The sequence below is a fragment of the Canis aureus genome, chromosome 1 (genome assembly GCF_053574225.1).
Source record: "Canis aureus isolate CA01 chromosome 1, VMU_Caureus_v.1.0, whole genome shotgun sequence".
In the NCBI taxonomy this organism is placed as follows: domain Eukaryota; kingdom Metazoa; phylum Chordata; class Mammalia; order Carnivora; family Canidae; genus Canis; species Canis aureus.
Genome location: NC_135611.1, coordinates 36,823,769 through 36,846,790, shown reverse-complemented (window position 1 = coordinate 36,846,790; position 23,022 = coordinate 36,823,769). Strand labels below are relative to the sequence as shown.

The following is a 23,022-nucleotide window of genomic DNA, read 5'->3' as shown; positions in this document are numbered from 1 at the left end:
CACATATTAATAAAACCACACTTTTCAAGATCAACAATGACCTCCTAATCACCAAACTCAGTAATCGTTTTTAGTCTTTCTTTTCCATGACTACCCTGTATTGCTTAGCATTTAGCTAATTTTTCCTTTTCTATTTTACCTGGTTTTCATGACATCATGCTCAATGCTAAGCAGACCCCTTCTATATCTTTATGGCTAACTTTTCTCATCCTTTATTGCTTCTCTCGTAGTCTGTCTCTTTGTGTCCCCAAGTTTTCCTCCATAATCTTTTATTGTTCTTCATCTTCTACAAATTCTCCCTTGTTCATGTTTTCTATTGCAATTGTTTCAACTTCAGAACTTAGTTCTATGGAAACAGAATATAGGGGTACTTAAGTTTTTGGTCCCCAGTCCCAGTGCTCTTCCCTCCTTTAATCAATGATTCATTACCACCTTATTCTCCCAAATTCTAAATGTCTAAAATCAAACTCATCTCCACCCAAATGTTTCCACGTCTTGCATTCCTTTTTGTTTGTAGCAGCCCCAGAATTTTTCTAGTTCCCCATTTACTAAGTGTACTAATTTAACAAATATTTATTAAGTTCATATTGTTTAAGTTTCCAAACACCAGAAAGTACTCAAAATGCTTTAAACAGATGGAATTTAGGACAGAAAATTGGTTGCACAGGTGATGGGAGAGCTGAGAAGCCAACCAAGGGATAGTGAGACAACACATAGAATAACACCAGCTAATCTCAGCTAGAAGACTGAAGAGAGGAGGTTTTGATAGAAAGCTCAAGATTTAAGGTCACTGGAGCAAAGCTGCAGCCAAGGCAAAAGCTACAGCAACAGAGAAGATGCAGCTGTTGCCAGAAATGCTGTTTAAAGCAGGAAGACAGAAAAATACCCTTGATTTCTTCTTGTCCTCCAACCAGCTAGTGCCTCCACTGGTCAAACCAATACCAGTAGCCATTATACCCTGAAAAATGCACTCCACAGACACAGGGTGGGTTATACAGAGCTAGTCAGAAAGGAACTGGGAATGTATCTAAAAACAAAACAAGCCAAAGATGTGTCATTCTGCATCCATTCTGGAATTCCATCGTATTTTACTCTCATAGAGCACTATCAAGGTTTTACCTAACATGTTGCAACTATTCTTTGTAGATAGTCATTCTCAACGCCGTCTCAAAGAAAGGAGACACGAGTACATCAGTCCTTACATTGTCTCAACAATTCAGGAACTCCAGGTAATATGCAGTCATCTACATCTATCATCTATTTTGGATATGGCTTCTCATTGGTCTGCCTAATGACTTGTGAACTAAATTGTGAAGTTAAGCACCACCAGCCTCCCTTTACAATAAAGAAGAGAAAGGAAAGGGTGGGGAGAAATGATATCCACAGCTCCTGAAGTCCCCATTTCTGTAACTGGTGCCAAGATCATAGCTGATTTTTTTTAATATAGCAACTTTATTGAGATATACTTCAGTCTAATACACAATTCACTCATTAGAAATGTATAATTCAATGATTTTTAGTGTATTCACAAGGATGTGAAACTGTTGGCACAATCAATTTTAGAACATTCTCATTACCCCCAAATAAACTTGTATGCATTAACAGTCATTCCCCACTTCTTCACACCCCTTGTTGAAGATCACTTCACTTTTGTGACGATCAATTCAAGTCCAGCCACCCCAGCTTTCAGGCCCTCCTCCGGATTCTGAAATTGGAAACATTTACTGTCTGGACTACTCATTTGGATTCCCTATAGTGCTATTCATGTTTTTATGTATATGCTCTGTCTCCCTAATTAGATTATAAGCCTCTTAAAAACAAGCCCCTTGTCTTGACTGAAGAGATGGAAAACATAGTTAGAAGTGTAGCTGCCTCGCTGAATTTAATCCTTTTTTTTTGTACTTTGATTAACTCAAGTTACTGAGAACTTTTCCCCTAACAGGGATTTTTTTCCCTTAATCATTTCCCCCAAGAAAATAATTCAAAACTGATGGAATAGATTTAACCGATAAATTTAAAGAGTTTTGTTAAAATACAAAAATGGGACAGATAAGGAAAACACATCAGAAATTATTTGTTATTCTCAAATATTGCCTATAGGCATTTAAGATGTGCTGGAAACAAAGTTTCTTCTACACCAGCATCATAGTGTCTCCTCATTGTAGTATATAACAAAAGGTGATATTAAACCTAATATCAGAGGGAACAAAACTTACTCATTTCTTCTAATAAATGTTAAATCTACAAGTTAAACATGATGTTAGATCTAGTGCACTTGTTAATTAATTCTTTAAAAATCTATGGGGCGCCTGGGTAGCTCAGTCAGTTGTGTATCCTACTCTTTTTTTTTTTTTAAGATTTTATTTATTTATTCATGAGACACAGAGAGAGGCAGAGACACAGGCTGAGAGAAAAGCAGGCTCCATGCAGGGACCCCCCCTGGGACCCTGGGGTCACGACCTGAGCCAAAGGCAGAGGCTCACACACTGAGTCACCCAGGTGTCCCTCCAATTCTTGATTTCAGCCCAGTTCATGACGTTGTGGTTGTGGGATCAAGCTCCAAGTCAGGCTCCATGCTCAACGGAGAGTCTGGGTAAGATTTTCTCTCTCTCCCTCTCCCTCACTCTCAAATAAATAAATTAAATATTTAAAAATAAATAAATAAAAATATATAAGTACTTTGGAGCATCTGGGTGGCTCAGTCAGTGAAGCATCTGACTCTTGATTTCAGCTCAGGTCATGATCTCAGGGTTGTGAGATCAAGCCCTTCATTGGGCTCCATGCTCAAGAGAGAGTCTACATAAGATCTTTCTTCCTCTTTTCTGCTCTACCCTCTCTCTTTCTTTCTAAAATAAATAAATAAATAAATAAATAAATAAATAAATAAATAAATAAATCTTTTAAAAAATGTATAAATATTTGTATGTGGTTTTAAATATATGTAAAGATAACTTTATATCTGTTTTATGGGGACTCCTGGGTGGCTCAGTGGTTGAGCATCTGACTTTAGCTGGGCGCATGATCCTGGGGTCCCAGGATTGGGCCCCATATCAGCTCCCTGCATGGTGCCTACTTCTCCCTCTGCCTGTGTCTCCGCCTCTGTGTGTGTGTGTGTGTGTGTGTGTGTGTGTGTGTGTCTCATGAATCAATGGACAAAATCTTTAAGAAAAAAATTGTCCTTATTTTTAAATAAACATCAGAACTCTGGATAAGAGGGCACCTGGGTGCCTCAATTGGTTAAACATCTGCCTTCAGCTCAGGTCATGATCCCAGGGTCCTAGGAGTAAGCCCCACATAGGGCTCCTTGCTCAGGAGGGAGCCTGGTTCTCCCTCTCCCTTGGCCTGCCACTCCCCCTGCTTGTGTGCTCTCTCTCCCACTCTCTCGCTATCTCTCTCTCTGTCAAAGAAATTAATAAAATCTTTTTTAAAAAAAGAACTCTGGATAAGTAAACTTTCTTATCTTTTTCTTTTCTTCCCCCTTTCCTTCTTTCCTTTATTCTTTGCTCATTTTTCCCCCTTCTATTCTTCCTTTCTTCTTATTCCTTCAAATTTCCTTAGGATGACTTTGTCCAATCTTATCCTAAGATTTTTGGGGACAATCTTGATAAACTAAGAGAATTAAAATAACTATAGAGGAGGAAAAAAGTCTAAATGAAATTGGCATCAGGTTTTCTCCATTTCTGTATCTTACAGTCACCATTAAAATAATAACAGTTCATATATCCTTCTTTATATTAAACTCTGAAATAAATCCTTATATTGAACAGTATTTTGAAATATAAAGAATTTCAAATTGGACAATATCAGGTAATATTTCTATAGTACTTTGTGTCTCGAATTGCATGCATATTAGGGATATTTCATGATTCAGTAGAGAAAGATATATAAATGAAATAATTACGAGGCACTGAGAAAATTGTTGGACAAAGTGCCATGGGATCACTAAACATGGTCCTTTATTTCGCAAGTATTTCTGAATGCCATGTTTGTGCCAGGTACTAGTCTAGGTGCTAGGGATACAAATAAAGTATTTTCCCTCAAGAGGGAATACAAAATGATTAATACAAAATTCCTTTATAGTTTGATAACCAATTGCCAGGTTAAAGGTGAATAAAGAATGTTATGGAAGCCAGAGAATGGACCTAGAACAGAGAGGGAGGTTTCAAGAGTGCTGGGAAAACTGTTATAAATAATTTACCCCAGAGTGGCATCTTAAATGATGAGTAGAATATACTTGACCTATAAGGAAACAGGTGTGTGGAGAGAGGAAGGGTAAGAGAAGAGCATCTCAGGCAGAAGGGACTGTGTATGATCTTTACAGAGAAATAAACAGTGTGGTACCTTACAAGACCAAAAACTGGCATCTTTGAATATCAAGGTGCTCCTGAGGAATTTGGAGGAGATAAGATGCAAGTAAAACTGAGAAGCAAATGAGAGCCAGGTTATGGAAACCTGTGCCATGCTCAAGACCTCAGATTTCATCCTGAAGTCAATAGAAAGCTGTTGAAGAAATAAAGGAGAATATTATGATCTGCTTTGGGTTTTAGAAGAATCAGTCTACTTCTGCAGTAGAGACAGGATATACTGGTGGATTGAGAATTGGGAGAAAGTTAAGGAGGTAGAGGGAGATACATGAAGAATCTTTGTTGCAGTTAGATGAGTGCCTGAATCAAGGCAGCGGCAATGGGGATGGGGAAGATAGTAAGAAGGTTGCAGGGAGTTAGCCTAGAAGCAAAAGTGCTTGTTCTAATTGTGCGTAGAGAGTAGAGAAGACAGGAAACTTAGGACTGTAGGACTGTTCTCGTATGTCTGGTTTGTGCAACCTGTAAAGAATTGAGCAGAAGAATACTGGTGGGGGGAGGAAATGAGCTAACTTTTCAACATACTATACTTTACATACTAAGAGAACATTAATAAAAAGGTTGTTGCTGGGTGTGGCAGGGGGACTGATGGTGAGATATGGATGAGATCACTAGAGAGAAGTTAAAGAGTAAGAGAGGAAGGAGGAAAGCTGAACCAAAATAGGGCCCCAAGGATTACCAATATTTAAGCACCCTGCAGAGGAAGAAAGGGCTAGTAAAGGGCAAATAGGCAAATAAGCAGTGAGCAGAAAACTAGAGAGTCTGATAGAACCATATGAGTAGTTTCAAAAAGGAGCAATTGATAATATCAAATGCCACAGGGAGACATGTACATTTGTTCCTTTATGTTTTTTCTGTTTTCTACAATTTTTCCACTCCCAGTCTGTATTTTAATAAATAAAAACTCTAGTACATAACCACATCACTCCATCTTTATCCAATCCTGATAATTATTTTATTATTTACAAAAATCTATTTTTAAAGCCATGAGGGATGACAAAATTTGTGTTTTAGAAGGTCATTCTGATCGAAAGCAGTTTGAAGGCTCTAATAATAGTCCCAGAGCTGATAGAGAGGAGGGAATGAATTTAGCAAATATGCTGCTAATTGAATTGATAGAATTTTATATTTAAATTAGAGGGAAAGAGTGAATGAGAGTAAAGAGTCACAGATGTTTAGAAGTATCAAGATGGAGGGGCATCTGGGTGGCTCAGTCAATTAAACTTCGACTTCTGATTTCAGCTCAGGTCATTGTCTCCGAATCCTGGGATCGAGCCTGGAGTCAGGGTCCATGCTCAGCAGGGAGTCTGCTGGAAATTCTATTTTGCCCTCTCCCTCTGCCCCTCCCCCGTGCTTCTCTTCCTCCTTCCCTCTCTCTAAAATAAATAGATAAATCTTTTTTATTTTTTTCAGATTTTATTTATTTATTTATTTATTTATTTATTTATTTATTTGAGAGAGAGAGAGAGTACAAGCCAGGGGAGGAGCAGAGAAGCAGACTCCCAAATGTGCAAGGAGCCCAATGTAGGAGTCTATGTCAGGACTCTGGGATCATGACCTGAGCTGAAGGCAGATGCTTAACTGACTGAGCCACTTATTTCTTAAAAAAAAAAAAAAAAAAAAAAAAAAAAGTATTAGGCTCGAGTATCTAGAAAAATGAGATTTGAAAAACAATGTAGGCAATGGGGTGGAGAAGGGAAATGTAGAAGGTAGTAAAAGACAATACAGCACGTTCTCTGAAGTATTCTCTTTGCTTTTCATTCTAGACATACTCTGGTAGTGATTGGTGCCCATGTTTATGGATGAGTGCACCTCATGATAAGCTTTACCCAATAAATTGTGAGCCAAAGAAATTTGCATCCCTAGTAGGCCAAAGTACTTCCTTGCTTATGTCAGATTATCTAGAGCTCTTTTTCCTCTTGTCCATATTTGAATCCACAGCTCTTCATGCAGTCTTAGTTCTTGAATGACAGCAATGAGAAAACTCCTCTGCAGACCAACAGTAGACACATAACAGGAGTGGAAACTAATCATTTGTTGCTGAAAGTCACTAAGTCTTGGGGATGTTACCTCAACTTAATTTAGCCTACCTTGGTGATGTGCTCCCTAGGTGAACTCATGGACTGCCATATCGTTAGCTGTCACATGTGCACTGATGAATCCAGATCCACAACCCCAGCTTTCACCCCTGAAATCAAGATCCTTATTTCTAGCTGACACATTCATTTCAAATCAACCAATCTAAAATTGAACTCAGTAATAGTGATTACATTTTTTCTAAGCGCTTACTCTGTCCCAAGTCGTTGTCATAACTTTTATATAAATTATATCATTTCATTCACACAATAATCTCAAGAGTAGATGCTATGTGAATCCCTGGTTTAAATGCTAAATCCCAAGGGAAACAGGATGTTTTGTTAAAGGAGATGGAGAATGTGCAGTTAGAAAGGTAGAAGGAGAACTGAGAGGGCCAAGGGAAAAGGAGAGTAATAACCAACATTGAATACTACAAAGAAGTCAAAGAAGGTAGGAATAAAATGATTCCAATGCTTTGTAATTAGGAAATTACTGATGACTTTTGGAGGACATCCATACTACAATGAGGTACAGAGCAAAGGAGAAATGACATGGAGAGAGCGAATATGAAAAACTCAAGAATTTTGGAGGACATCCATACTACAATGAGGTACAGAGCAAAGGAGAAATGACATGGAGAGAGCGAATATGAAAAACTCAAGAATTTTAGCCAAGGGAAAGAAGGAGATAAAGTATTAACTTTATTGTATTATTTTATTATTTAGGCTCAAGGCTGAAAGATTTAATTTGGGGATTGTTTTTAGAGACATAAACATGAATACAGGCTGAGACTTTAAACATATGAGACAGAGAATGAGAGAGTTGGTGATGGTGCAAACTTCAGGAAGCACTAGACAGAAATGGTACCAGGGGTCAGGTGAATGGTTCACTGTTAGATGGAAAGTGAAAGTTCCAGTCTTCTGAAGTTGGATAAGATAGTACAGCAGTAGAGGTAGATCTGGATGGAAGTCACAATTCAAAACAGCTCATTTGGGGCATCTGGGTGGCTCAGTTGGTTACGTGTCTGACTCCAGATTTCAGCTCAGTTCATAATCTCAGGGTCTTGGGACAGAGCCCCACATCCAGCTTCACAATCAGCACAAAGTCTACTTGTCCCTCTCCTGTGCTTGCTGCTCTCTCTCTTTCTCTCTCTCTCTCGAATAGATCAATAAAATCTTTAAAAAATAAAATAAAATAGCTCATGTTAATAGTACCCAAGATCCTTGTTAATATGGCAAGGCCATCTACTAGAATTTAAGAAGCAAGGAGCAGAAGATACACTTAAATACATTTTTGAACTTTGAGAAATAATGAAGTTAAAAAATAGAATATTGGGGCAGCCCAGGTGGCTCAGCGGTTTAGCGCTGCCTTCAGCCCAGGGCCTGATCCCTGAGACCCGGGACTGAGTTCCACGTCCTGCTTCCTACATGAGCCTGCTTCTCCCTCTGCCTGTGTCTCTGACACACTCACTCTCTCTCTCTCTCTCTCTCTCTCTCAAATAAAAAAATAAAAAAAAAAATAAATAAATAAATAAATAAATAAATAAATAAAATATTTAAAAAATAAAATATTAAGGATGCAAATTAGAAAATACTTTTTAAGAAAACAGTAAATCTCATAATGAGTGAAGAGTCAGTGCTGATTCTTGGCCATAACCACCTTCTTTTTTTTTTTTTAAAGGTTTTATTTATTTATTCATGAGAGACACACAGAGAGAGAGAGGCAGAGACACAGGCAGAGGGAGAAGCAAGCCTTATACAGGGAGCCTGATGTGGGACTCAATCCCAGGTCTCCAGGATCACACCCTGGGCCAAAGGCAGGCACTCAACTGCTGAGCCACCCAGGCATCCCCCATAACCACCTTCTATTTAATGTTTCATGAAGCTATGTAGAGCAGGATGATTGGAGCTTACAAGTAATCTTGAACTTTATTGTTGCCAATAGTTTTAATTTCCTCTAGGAATAAACCTTTTATTAGAGCTACTGATTTGTCCCCAACGTGTGACTTAAGTGGCTTCTGAAATTGGGAAGAAAACCAGTAAGGTAGAAAGACCACTGAACAAAGAACTAGCAGATACTACCCCTAAACCTAGTTCTACCACCAGCAAGTCATCATCTCCTGAAAACTGCCTCACTTCTTCACCTACGTAATTATCCATAAGTCCATTCCAGTTCTAGCTGCTTCTATTCCCTACCAGTTCATGTACCCATCTCCATGTATAGCGAAAGGCTTCCAGCCCTTTTAATAGAGATAAGACTCAAAGGAGCAATGCATTTTGGATAAATCCCAAACCACAGCATTAGTCTTTGCTAACCAAGAACTTGGTCTTTTAACTGTAAATATGTCCTCAATGGTCCCAAGAGATCATGGATCTGAGGACCTTCTGGCACATGTGCTGGCTGGCAGAAGCATTGAAGTCAGACAGGCTCCCGATGGAATATACAAAATTGAGTATGATCTATTTCTGTCTGTGTGGCTGTGAGTAGTATGTGGTATGTGTATGTCTGAGTGTGTGTGTGCATACGTGTGTGTGGTATAAATGTATACCGAGGCATACATTAGTATGACACAAAATGCTATAATAAATAAATCCTACAACTTAATATAAAAGCTGTTTCTTCTCTCTCGTGTAACAACCCAATTCAGGTGTTCCTAGTTAGTGAATGTTTTCACCTGTATTCAGGAACCTTCATTCCTGCCATCTCATGGCTCTGCCATTCCCTAAGGTCTCAGAGTTCACTGCATCCAGGCAGAAAGGGAAAGGGCAGAGAAGGCAAGCCCACTTCTTAAACCAGAAATTATACATATCTCTTTTTTTTTCAGTTTCTTGATGAGTACTGATCATATGACCTCACCCTGAAGCAATCAAGACTGGTAACAGCGACACTCAACAAGACACCATTGTTCAGCAGTATGATAGAAGGTGAAGCATAAATGTTTATGGGCAGTAACCACCTCTGCACAGTCTGACCCTCTGGTGCACCCTTTCCCTACAAGTAAAACACACTCACTGCTTCCCTAAATTGGTCATCTCAAAGTCCCATCCAGGCACCATGTCTGGGACAAAGGCCAGGATCCCTTGGTGACATATGGTGTTTGGGGATAGGTGTGTCTCCTATATACCAGTGACCCATAGTTCAATTAAAATTTCCTTGTGTAAAAGGGAGAATGGGAGATTTCACAGTAAAAAGCAACCATTCCAAGAGGAAATAAAGAATCTCTGCCTTAGCAATGGAAAAAAATTTGCACTTGGACTCTGCCTCTGTTTATTCTGAGGAGTTTCTTTCTATTATACTCTATGGTCACCTTTGAATTGGGCATTGGGAAGTGTTCCCTTTTGGGGGGCTACACAGTTTCTTTAGCCCATATCCTACAGGTAAATTAGTAGTCTTCTGGTTGACTTATAATCACAGGCTTTTTTTGAGTCCAGGCTTGTGATGACTTTAACAATACAATTCCCTCAAAAACTTACTGGGCTTCTGATCCACTTGTTTCTATTTAGCTCCATGTGCCAAGAATCTGTGACATTTTATCCAATACTGCTTAATTTCATGGTCTTCTTGCCACTATGTCTTTCTTTCAGCTCAATGGTAGTAGCCTCTGTGAAGTCACCTAAAAAAAAATAGATGTTGATGGGAAGTAAATGTTCTTAATAAGTTCTTAATTAGTCTTAATTATAAGGTTTCTGCTTTACTAAAAAAAAATCACGAGTCTTTGTTCAAACTTCTTTTCCTTTTCGTTACTCAGTAATGAGCACTAGATATTTCCAATCCAGAAAGTTTCCAAATTTTGACGATCTTTCCTGTTATTTCTGTTCAAAGTCTCCAACTCTTGCCTAAACTCATCTTCCAGTTTCTGGTGGTATTCCTTGGCATGTGGCTGCATCACTCCAGTCTCTGTCTCTGTGGTTATGCAGCTTCCTCCTCATTTGTGTGTGCATGTATGTGTGTGTAAAATTCCTCAGAGACTCCCTTCAGTATTTCTTTCACTTCCATCATGACTAATATTTGATCACAAAACTCCACCCAACTCAGAATTGTCCACAGCTGAAACTCACAACTTAAAATAATGAAACGTAGAGCATATTCAGGGCTTCCTGTGAGGCTACTAGTTCCAGAATCCATATTAGTTAAACAGTTTCTTATTTCCTTCTACTGAAGAAGGTGTCTTTCTACTCTTCCATGCCTCAATGCCCCCTTGCAGGCTTTGGGAATTTATCAGATAAAATTGCTCACCCTGGCCTCCCACTAAAAAATCAACAAGGAGAGGAGTTTTAGGGACAGACCTCTAAGCTGTGTCCTTGAGTGAAACAGAATGTCATTCCAACTCTGTGGCTGCCTTATTAAGGAGGTAAAATACAGGAGTGGGTTGAGACTCTGGGAAGAGAGAGAATGGAAAGAACACCTGCTTCTTGTTCTGTTGTCTCTATTTTGGCAAAGCAAACAAAAGCCCAAGACTTTCATATACATGAGGTTGCCTTTGTTGTAATATCTTGTAAAATAAATTGAATCTTTAATGTGCAGTATGCTTCCTGCCCCCTCCCAAACTTTCACTATCAAGAAGACACAGTATCAAAGGACTGTACACACTCAATTTCACGAACCAATAAACACAGCTTTTGCATTAATTACCATTTTCAGTTCCTTGGAAAGGAGTGACAGCAGTTATCAGGAAGATGTTTATTATTGCTAGGCTTTATCTGATGGAAATGAAGTCCTACCAGTCACAAATTGAAGATTCCCAAATAAGGACCAGCTATCAAATGAGAGAACAGGGCTGGCTGCTTCCAGATAGCTCGTCACATTTTTATTAGCAAGAACAGGCTACAAATAAAATTTCTTCTTTGTGTAGCTTTCTCTCCATTGGATGCTTAACTCAACAGGATGCCAGTATTTCTAGTTCTGACTCTGACTCTCAGTTCAGATGTCTGTTGGTAATGATCACACCCTGTGACCCATGCTCTGGGTCATCACTGAAGGATTCAGGCAAGGCTTAATCTTGCCCAGGCTGGATCAGTCAGAGGCTGTCTCCTATGCCTACTGGCAAGGCCTGGGGACTGACATTCACTTGCAGCTGAGTTGAGGTCATGGCACAGGTGAAAATAGAAATAGTATTTATTTCTGCTTCTGAAACTCCAGTGCTGCACTAGGACCTTCCCTTCCATATTTCAAGGGCCATTCAACCCTTCTTTTCATTTTTTGAGCTTCTCTAATATCTTTCCAATGAATTCTTTTTTTCTTTAAGCTAGAAATAATTTTTTTATGTTTCTTGCAACCTAAAGAAATCAAATTAATATTTCCTTTGGGATGTAGCTGAGAAACCACCAAGCTGATTATATTTTCAGCTAATTATATTTTCAGCAAAATAAGCCTTAAATCCTCCTGGAGAAAGGTCTCAACATTTTCAGTGTATGTATATTACCTTCTCACTCTCTCCTCACTTCCGGCTCAAAATTTATTTTTTTCAAAGGACTTGAAATTCATTATACTCTTTCCAGAGACTTGCCCTATTTCATATCAGAGTACAATTGGAGTCAGGGATACCTGGCAAGAGATAGAGTGTTAACTAGAGAACAGGGTTAAAGAGACTCCTGTGTTTTGGATGCTTATCCAGAAACTTCTGACACACCCCACCCAACACCCCCTACTCCCCAAGGCAGCTTCACAAAATATTCCACTGGCACCTCAGTGGAGTTCTGGCAAGAGCTACAAGCATGGTACCACAGTATCTTCTGTGCCATTCACTGAGCCATGGCCATGCCCTTTCCAATGAGGTCTGGATCTTAGTTCTGAAGGATCCTTTCCCTGGGGGCTCTATCTCAGCCATTACTTTCACTATTTTTATACTCTTTGGAGTTTTTTCCTTCCTAATAGCCAGTCCCTCATTACAGTAATCCTCTGTTATAGAGTACAGTTTTTTATATGAAACATCTTTAATAATTCCTGTGTAGTTTCTATATTCTAGTTAGACACTGACTGGCAGGTAGCATTAGCATCATATATTAATATGGTGGTTAGCTTTACACATCAACATGACTGAGCCATGAGATGCTCTGATATCTGATTAAACATTATTTTTGGGTGTCTATGAAAGTGTTTCTGGAAGAGATTAGCATTTAAAGTAGATGATCCTCCCCAGCGAGGGTGGACATGATATCTGTTGAGAGCCTGAATAGAACAAAGAGGCAGAGGAAGGATGAATTAGCTCTCTACCTGATTACTTGACCTGGGACATCAATCTTCTTCTGCCTTTGGTGCTTCTGGTTCTCAGCTATTGAGGATTTGGGCTGGAATCTACATCACTGAATCTGTCTCTCAGCCCTTCTAACTACACCACTGGCTTCCTGGGACTCTAGGTTATAGGTGGCAGATCATGAGATTTCTCAGCCTCCATAATCATGTGGGCTGATCCCTTATAATTAACCACATTATACATAAGTAAATATAATATAAATTCATCATTTACCATTATTTGTCATAAACCAATCATTATCAATAATATAAATAAATAAAAATCATTTTTATATATCTTATTGGTTCTACACTTCTGAAGAACACTGACTGATATACTCATTTTAGGGATGAAGAAGCTGAGATTCAAATAAGGTAAGACCAACCCATGTAATGACCTATATAATGAATTTCCTTTTTAACACATTTAAAAGAAAAAAATGTATGCATAATACATAGATCTCTGTCTTCTTACTTAAAAGATATAAAATATAATGTTACTTTTTTGGGGGGAAAGAATCAAGGAATACAAAGTTTATGCCCCTATACTCAGTGGAATGGATTGGAATTTTTACGTTTAAAAAAGTTCTTTTATGTTTAGATTCAGAATATTTTGCCACTTTTCATGCTGTCAGGATGTGTTTTCTTCTGAAATTATAACTGGTGCTTTTGCAACTGTAAATTCTTTTATCTTCTGCTGTTTACACTTTTTCCATTGATATAAGCTAATAACACAATAACTAACACATTAGAATGAGAGCAAATAGGCTTTGAATAAAAATATGAATTACTCCTTAAGAACTTTAGGTGTTTGGCATATAATACTTGACCTCTTATTTGAAAAAGCATAATGCTCTTTTTCAGAGATTATAAAAGTAACTTGTTTTCATTACAGGAAGTTGAAAAATCAATCAAAATAGAAAATTTAAATGATAACAATGCCATTTCTTGGTGAAATAACTTGATTTCTATATCCCAAGGAAGCTAAGGTGGACTCCTGGCCCTATCACCATTCTGTGTCTGTCTGTCACAGCCCACTTGAGACAGGCCTTAAGAAGACTCTCTGATTTGCAGGAAATGTGACTCTTCATTCCTGCAAGTTTGACATCTCTAGAAAAAAAAAAAAAAACTATTCATCAGTCAGCCTCTCAAAGCCCCAGAGAATCCAAGTCTATGGGGACAATCACAAGGCAGAGAGGTACACCCTTTCAATGTGCCAATCCCACACTAATTTGCTGTCCTTCAACTTGTGGCACTTTAAAAAGCATAAAGTCACCCTTTTATTAGATAAACATATTCTATCCTTATGAAAAGAAAAGTTGTTACTTTCAATCTTAAGAATTCAGTTGGATTATAGCTAATCCTGGATCAGTGGTTCCTATGCATATAAAACTATTAAGAAAAAAATTGTTCCGCCTTGGTGAAAATTAAATGAAAATGTTGCACATGGTGGTATCTGATAAGCCTTAGGAAGAAACATCCTGCTGACACAAGTCTATTATAGTTGTGTGCTGGAAAGATAAAGGATAGAAGGTGAGAAAATAGTAACATTCCTCAAAAACAGGATCACAGTGAACAAAGGGAAATTGATAAAAGATGATCCCGGTGAATAAAAGGTCTCTCAAGTTTAGGTCTATGGGTCCTGTCTCATTATCTCTACTGAGCATCAGCAGTGTGTTCCCTAAGATATTTAACTGTTAACCATGAAGTTTCTGTTTAAACTCTCAGGAATATAACCTTCAACCACAAAGCACATAAAATTCACAAAAAGCTCATACAAATTTTTGATTTATGAACTAAAATCCATTCCCATAATTTATCAAAGAACACTCCAAGCCTTCCCCTTGAAAGCCGTTTTTATTTAAACATCATTGACTACCTCTGTTAAAGGGATAACCTTACACCTCTGCATCTAGTTTTCTCCTTGAAGAGGTATGCAGTAAAAGGTGTCTGCAAAGTCTAATCTAAATACACGAAAAGAAGACCACTTTCTTCCATATTCCTAAGTACTGGTCTGCAAACAACGATTCACTGGTCTGTAGAGGCCTGAAGAAAATAAGGAAATGGTACGTTCATTCAACAAGAAATTATCAAGCATCTATTTTGGGCCAGGTTAATAGCTTTTTCTCCTAAATGCTAAATATATTTAATTTTATAGACATCTATTTTGATATCATATTCTTTCTACTGCTTTGGGGTTAAGATGTGGTGATGAAAATGAAAATGAAATTGGCTCTTTTAAGCACCCTGAATCGGCAAAGTAAAATGTTAGCAGCCCAGCGCCAGTAACCCAATGTGTATTTACAATGTTACTCCTCCATGAAATCCAAACTAGCTACAACCATTGATTGTTCTCCTACCCCAACTATGTCTATTCATCACTATACCTCTAACATCTAACCTGTGACTCCCAACTTATATTTATTCAATCAGTGATTACTGACTGGATGGATGGATGGATGGATGGATGGATGGATGGATTGATGGATGTGTCCATCTGTTTGAGCCAGACAATTCACTGATTAGAAAAACCCAGTGGGGCAGCCCCGGTGGCTCTGTGGTTTAGCGCCACCTTCAGCCCAGGGCGTGATCCTAGAGTCCTGGGATTGAGTCCCATGTCGGGCTCCCTGCATGGAGCCTGCTTCTCCCTCTGCCTGTGTCTCTGTCCCTCTCTCTTTGTGTGTCTCTCATGAATAAATAAATAAAATCTTAAAAAAAAAAAAAAAAGAAAAACCCAAAGTTGGACTAAATCCAACTTTGCTGAAGAAATTTAGTTTTCCTGACTGAATCAGGAAACCAGTTTGTGCCACATGTACCTAAGTGGTTCACTGTCCTTCACTCATCAACATCACCATCATCATAAGGTTGTCATTATTATTATTAATTGCTCAGCATATGCTGTCACTCCTCTATGTACTTTGTGTGTAGTAAGTCATTTATTCCTCAAAAGGAATCTCTAAAGAAAATAGTTTTATAACCTCATTTTACAGAAGAAACGGGCTCACCAGAGAAGATAAGAAATGTACTTAACTGAAGGAGTCCCAGATTCCATTCTTAATGACTTCATTATGCTGCCTCCCTTTTACAAGAACTGTAAGAAAATAAACCAGAAGGGAGTACAGAAAATTCAGCAGTGACTTCCAGTGCTCACACACCAACCTCTGTCTCATGTGGCATGATCTGCAAGTTCTAACTCATAGCAATATAATCATAACATTAAGTAATGTTTATATTTATTTCATAATGTTCTGATATTAATTATAACATCTCACCACATTTTATTTATTTTTTTTAAATTTTTTTCTCACCACATTTTATTTCCAAATTTCCTTCTGCATTTTTTAGGCACATGCCTCAGAATACATTCTATTCCCAAGCCTGGTATTATGTACTGTTCACAGTAGGCACTCAAAAATATTTTTTAATTCAATTAAATTATTTTAGAGTTGCTAAGATTCAGATCTCACAAACGCATTCTGTAAACCCACACGACCAAACTGGATGGATTGAGTATGAAGGTTTAAAGCACAAAGAAGCAAAGGGACAATTCCTGACATAATGGAACACCTTGAGGGATTAAAATAAACATGTATAGAAATCACCTGAGGCTCTCAAAACTTGATAAATTATGTCAGCAAAACCAGGAAATACACCATCTCTGACAAAGCATTGAGCAAATCCTCATTATACAATACTTTCTTGGTGCATTGAAAGCACACCATTAACAGCATTTAACCAATGGCTGTTCAAAGTTATGTAAATTATTGCCATGACAACTATTTCTTCAGCAATAAAATTATGGAAACCACAATTTCCCTGGCAGATAGAAGAGCTTTATCATTTGCTATTCAGAATGAGTTTAAATGTTCATTCCTCGCAGTCATCAGAGATAAGACACCTGTGTGGCAAGGCAGCCACCTTCTAACTTGGAAACGGGGGTGCTCCAGAAGAACACAGGAAGTAGGCTGTTTTAATTGCAGGAGGCTTTGTTTCCCAGAGGCAAACACAGAAAAGATGGTGGGAGTTCCATGCATCTCCACAAATGCCTAAATTACCCATAATTTGGCTAAAATGCACTACAGTTGGGAGGAAAAGAGGAGAAAATACTGTGTTTTATTCATAATTGAACAGCAGAAAGAAGCAAGAAAGCGGAGATAAGAAAGTCAGTCTGAAAAAGAACCTCTAGAAGTATCAGAGCTTCGAGGCTGACCACAATGGTTTGTTATTCTACTCTGTCCATGACATTCATCTCCAGCCACTCTCTCTAACCCTCTCTGCTCATGTCTCACAGACGTTTTCTCTCTTCCTCAATCTTTGCTGGCTCCTGTGAGCTCAGAATCTCTAGACATGCTGCTCCTTCTGTCCTTAAAGCTCCCCTCCTCCACCCATCTTCCCCACATCACACAGCTGCTCATCTTCAGATGTCAAACTAGAGGCCCATGCACCTGACAGTGGGCTCTTCTAAAGTAACATAGCATCCTGGGCTGGGCATTCATGCATTTGTCTCCATAATTACTAAAAATTATAATTTGTTACTGAGTATTCCTTTTATCCCATCTCCACAGCTAGACAACTAGCTCCACGGGGACCCTGTCTATCCTGGTCACCTCTATGACCGCTATTACATATTACATAGCATACCCTGTATTCAGTAAATATTTGTTGTCTTCATGTATTTTTAAAGGAACTTTCCCTTTTCTTGATAAAACTGTTATGTTCACATGATCCTACACCTTGCAGTGGTTTGAGGAGATTGTCTCAGAAATGCAAAAGAAGAGGAAAAGGATTTTCCTTAGATGCCTGAAAACAGAGACCTTAGATTTTTCACAGTGGAATAAGCAATGGAAAAAAATAGCTAAAAGCAATGGACAAACACATACCCTGCACTTTCTCCTTTCAAAGGAAAGAAGCAACTAATAGGGAAGAATCTGTTGATTTATACAATTCCTCGAACTGACCAGAAGGAAACATCATGTGGGGAGCCTAAGGCTGTGCGAATCAGAGAGGGGAAGAGGGAATACTGAGTAAAATGAAGGCAAGACATATCTGTCATTTCGTTTGTTTAGCACAAACACAAATTGGAAGCTTGTAGCTCAAGAAATGACTTCTCAGGGAAGTATTCCTTTGACTTGACAAACACTGTTTAGCTTATCTTATTTTTTAAATCTCATTCATTGAATACTTTTTTTTCCCCAAACACCTGCTATGTTACTAGGTCCTGAGCTAGGTCTCAAAGATACAAGATTAACATGATAAATTCTGTAGGAAAACTCATAATGAGTGAACAGGACAAATAATTATGAGGCAATGTCAAAGTCCTGTGCTGAAACTGAATCAATCAATAAATCATTGCCTGGGCTTGCCAGAGGGCAAGAGGAAATGAGAACAGGGTCAAGAGAGCCACCACTGAGCAGACATGGCTTTTAAGCTGGAAGTGAGAAGAAAAGAAGTTTGTGTCTGGGACAGGGAAGGAAGGCACTCCTGGATACAGGTGGGAAGAGTGTGTGCGAGGTGGGGCGGTCCCGAGCACCTGGCATGTTTGAGAAAAAAGAAGTGGTTCTCTGTGGCTGAAATAGAGAACATATATCATGGACCAGCAGTCAATGAGATTAGGCTGGATCTTGAGGAGACTTAACAAATCATGAATTTTAAATTGCATAAAGACTAATGATATTTGAAATCCTTTTAAACACAGACACATTCTTTCAGGAAATCTTATGCTGAAGTCCAGCATATCAATTAGAAAATGACAGCTCTTCTGGGCTCCTGAGTGGCTACCCACAACCTTATCTCCCACTACCATACAGGGTTATTCTTTAAAGCCCAAAATCTTTGAAAACAACACCAGTGGACAGCACAGAATCATTCAGGCAGAGCAGGTGCCCCATAAATAAACCAGTGAGAGTCACATGATCAGGTAAGGTCTTCATTTATTGCTTTAATTTTTGCTTTTGCCATGAAGAATGAACAGGAGACAGGAGAGGAGACTGGCATAGCAAGGGGAAGGCACGCTTATTAATAAGCTGAATGTGGCAGAGTGTTACCCAGAGGAAGAGCTTTTGTTCTGGTTGCTATTTCCCCCACTCTCCCTGACATTGCCTCTCTCTGGGAAGTAGGTGATTGCTCCTAAAGCAGAAGTCATCTTCTGATCTTCCCAGCTGAAGTGTGAAGCACAATGTGTTCTAGGCAAGAAGGGAGAGTGGTCCAAAAAGGGGAAAGGGAGAAACCTTCACATTGGAATGGAACTTAAAATGAGAGTGATAGACCAAGGGTTTCATGGATGTGAAGCTTATACAATTTAGTGAGTCTCCTTTAAAAAATAAAAAAATTATGGGTGTGCCTGAGTGGCGTAGTCAATGGAGCATCTGACTTGGTTTCTGCTGGGGTCACGATGTCATGGTCATGAGATAGAGCCCCCCCTCGGGCTCCACGCTCGGCAGGGGATCTCCTTCAGAATTCTTTCCTCTTCTTCCTCTGCCCTTCCTATTCATTCTCTCTCTTTCTTTCTTTCTCTCTCTCTCTCTCATATAAATAAATCTTTAAAAATTTTTGAATATACAATTAGATTTAAAAATAAATTTAGGAGGAGAAATCATAGCAGATTATAAATTTTAAAAGCATTTAAAAAAGGAAAACATTACAAATCCATAAATATAGTAGCTTTACTTGTACAACTACTTTTCTTAAAAGAATTGTCTCACACACCTATGTGAAACTGCTTTTGCTTACACTTTTCGGCCGCATACTCTTCAATGATTTTTTCATATGACATTTGTGTATTTTCAATATAAAAGGTGGATAATTCAGTATTTCTTCTAGCATGGTCCACTGAATTTTGCAGTATCATGATCTTTATTTAGGTTTAGAAGCATTTCTTGCAGCTCTACACTCCTTTTGGTAAGATCATGTAAATCTTTAGAATTGTCAAATTTAGGAAATCTCTATCAAGTCTATATTTTATATATGAGCTGGAGGATTTCAGGTCATTTCAAGCTTTGTTTTTGTTTGTTTTTTTTTGGGGTGACCAATTTTAAATACTCTTTCAGTGATGATTCCTACTGACCCATTTGGCACATCAATGTCTTCACTGTAGGGTTGCATTATGCATTTACAATACAGTCATCGAAGTCACTATTTTATGTCAAAATGGCAAGAAATTTATATATATTTTTTAGGTTTTTTTATTTATTCATGAGAGACACAGAGGCAGAGACATAGGCAGAGGGAGAAGTAGGCACCATGCAGGAAGTCCCATGTGGGACTCGATCCTGGGACTCTGGGATCATGCCCTGAGCCAAAGGCAGATGCTTAACCGCTGAGCCACCCAGGTATCCAAAATTGGCAACCAATTTAAATCTTTTTCCAATGTGTTCATATGAGTCACTCCTCTTCTCTAATTGGATTATCAAGCAAGCCAAGGGCATGTTCATTATCTCTGCTTATCACTTCCTCTCATAGAATCTTTGGTTGACAAAAGAATTAAAAGTATTCATAAGGTTTGAGAACTGTAGCATACAATAAGGTCACCCAATCACATTTGATGTAGACTCAACAATAAAGTAGTAATATTTGGTATTTTATCTAGATAACATTTCATATTTACACATTTTCCCATGATTTAATTCTGACAAATGATTTGCAATAATTGAGTCACATTTGCTTTTTCATTTTGACATTTTTCAGTGTGCTTATACAGAAGTAAATCAAATACAACAATTTGTTAAAAAAAAATTCCCATGATTTCAGTAATTATCATTATTTAAAGAACACTATTTTTCATTGTACCCTCTGAAGGGCAAATCCTATTCACTTTAAAATGTAATAGGCATAACTACTCTTTTGAATGCTTAAAAATAATACAAACTATTACCAATAAAAGTGACTCTTCTTTCTTCTCTGCTCTTCAAGGTGTTCATGTTGCACATTTGTATTTGATTGATGTGTCATTCAAGTACCTCCTTGTCTAGAAAGTCCTCCTGACTTTCAGGAAGTTATGTCTGACTCATTGAAATACTTTCTAAATTATACAATATATACAACATTGTATCTTGGATGCACTACCTGGGATTTTATAGCAGTTTGAACATTGTTCTTTTTGTTTTTGCTGTTGTTGTTCATATTTACTTAAAAAATATTTCTACTGTCTGTTGTACATTCTGTTTAATTCCCTATAAATATAATGAGGATCATGCTTTGGGGGGAAAAAAACAACTACTTTCTTTATAAAACAGTGCTAAAGTCAATTTACAAAGCCAAGTATGGAATTTATCAAAGTCAATGAATTCTCCCAATAAAGTTGTTGAAATCCCTGTGTGCTCTGATGGCCATACAAATTTTTAGTTTTGGTTGCAGTAAGAGAGGTTCAATATGCCAAATTTTGTCTTTTTGTACCAAATTGTCTTTTTTTTTTTTTTTTGGTAAGATTTATTCATTTATTTCAGAGAGAGTGACAGAGAGTATGTAAGTGTATGTGAGGTAGGGAAGGGTAGAGGGAGAGAGGGAGAGAAACTTCAGCAGACTCCATACTTAGTACAGAGCCCCATGCAGGGCTTGATCTCACAATCCTGAGTTCATGACATGAGCCAAAACCAAGAGTTAGACACTTAACTGACTGTGCCATCCAAGCATCCCTGAACCAAATTGTCTTTTGCCAGAATTGTCTCTGTTACATTTTTGGCTTCCACTAGAATATTCTCTTCCCATAGCATCCAGATTTATATATAATTAATAATTTTGGATAATAATGTATGAAATTATCCTAATCTGAAAGTAAGGCATATAAAAAATTTATTTTTAGTCTGCTGCCTTATTATAGTGAGCTAGCTAGTTATATGATATTTCCGTTAATTATCCAATTACATAGATTAAAACATTATTAAGTACACTGATAAAACTAATATATTAAACATTATAGCATTAATATAGTAATATATAATTACTATTAGTGACATATCAATGAATCTAGTTCTGTCACTAGACCATTTATTTCTTGAGGATTTCTGCTATGTTGGTAACAATTTTGTATGCCAGTTCCTCTGGAACCTCCAGGTTACTTCAGGGCAATGTACCTCAGATATACCAGGAAGTGAGCTAATATGTTGGGATGCATAAAACATGTGATTTCACATAGAGGAGTACTTAGTATTTAAAATTCTGCTATAGATTCATGCTCTACAAATGCAAAAATTCTGATAATGTTTTTCATTATTTTCAATTTAAAAAGAAAAATATATGTTACATTTATAATTATATAATGCATCAACAGATATTTCCTTTTAGAGAATGTCCTCAAGAGGCATCAGTAGGAATTACAACATTAAACACCTGATGACTGAGAGAATACCCCACGGACTAGCTTCTGGCTCTAAACATTTCAAACCTTATTTTTCCTCCAATACCCACATATTTCCAGTGTCTCAGGATAGGTTCATATATTACAACCAATCTCTGGTCCTATACCATTGTTTTACAATGCTGAATGAGTCATATATAGGGAGGGTCCCTGGAAGCCATTCCTACGCTCTACCTACAGCTGGCAATAACACAATCATATGTGGAAGGCACTGAACAGGATCTACCCTTTGACAGATGAATGGATAAAGAAGATGTGTTGTATATACATACAATGGAATATTACTCAGCCATCGGAAAGGACAAATACCCACCATTTGCCTCGACGTGGATGGAACCAGAGGGTATCATGCTGAGTGAAATAAGTCAATTGAGGACAGTCATCATATGGTTTCACTCATATGCAGAATATAAGAAATAGTGATGTGTGATGAAGCTGAATTCTTGGCATCGAAAAATATCTCTTGCCAAAATGAGGCATGGAAGCCACATAGACACTGACTTTTAAGGCCCTTAAAGGCTTGGAGTATTGCATTCTAACAGGAAACTAGAGGGGCCACCTTGAAGTTAGGGTTAGGTGTTGTTACTCTTCTCATTGTGGTTGCCACTGTTGTTCTAGAATAAACTGGAAAATTCCTAGTCACCAACAATGACCAGCTTCTCACCAGCTTGACAAGATGGAGGCTCAGGATAGACTTTATTTGACAACAGAGCAATATGACACATCTTGCATGCTCAGATTGAGACTGTGGTTGCAAGTCCACAACCATTATTATGTCAATAGTCCGTGAGAGACACTTATTTCTAAAAGCCATCCCAACCATCAGAGAGCCAGTAACAGACCTGTGTCATTATAGACGAGGTGTGATACTAGCTAAAGAATATATTAAGGGCTTTATTTTCATTGACAATAATTTCAAAGACAGTCCATGTCACCTAAAGATTGCAATTCCTATTCTCCTTTGCAGACACAGTGTAGAAAGTGAGTGGCTTTAAGTTCTGT

General features: G+C 38.0%; 1 long non-coding RNA gene across 8 annotated transcripts in view; it reads right to left on the bottom strand.

Annotated features, from left to right (window-relative positions):
- The window catches only part of LOC144312864 (uncharacterized), a 70,034-nt gene that overhangs the window by 21,916 nt on the left and 25,096 nt on the right, over positions 1 to 23,022 (bottom strand). For 7 of the 8 annotated variants that reach the window (XR_013378493.1, XR_013378503.1, XR_013378513.1 and 4 more), the window contains 2 exons: positions 11,860 to 15,759; positions 9,911 to 10,050 (listed from right to left, as the gene is read on the bottom strand). This is a non-coding gene — a long non-coding RNA (uncharacterized LOC144312864). The remainder of the gene's footprint in view (positions 1 to 9,910; positions 10,051 to 11,859; positions 15,760 to 23,022) is intronic. The other variant, XR_013378515.1, reaches the window with a different exon arrangement.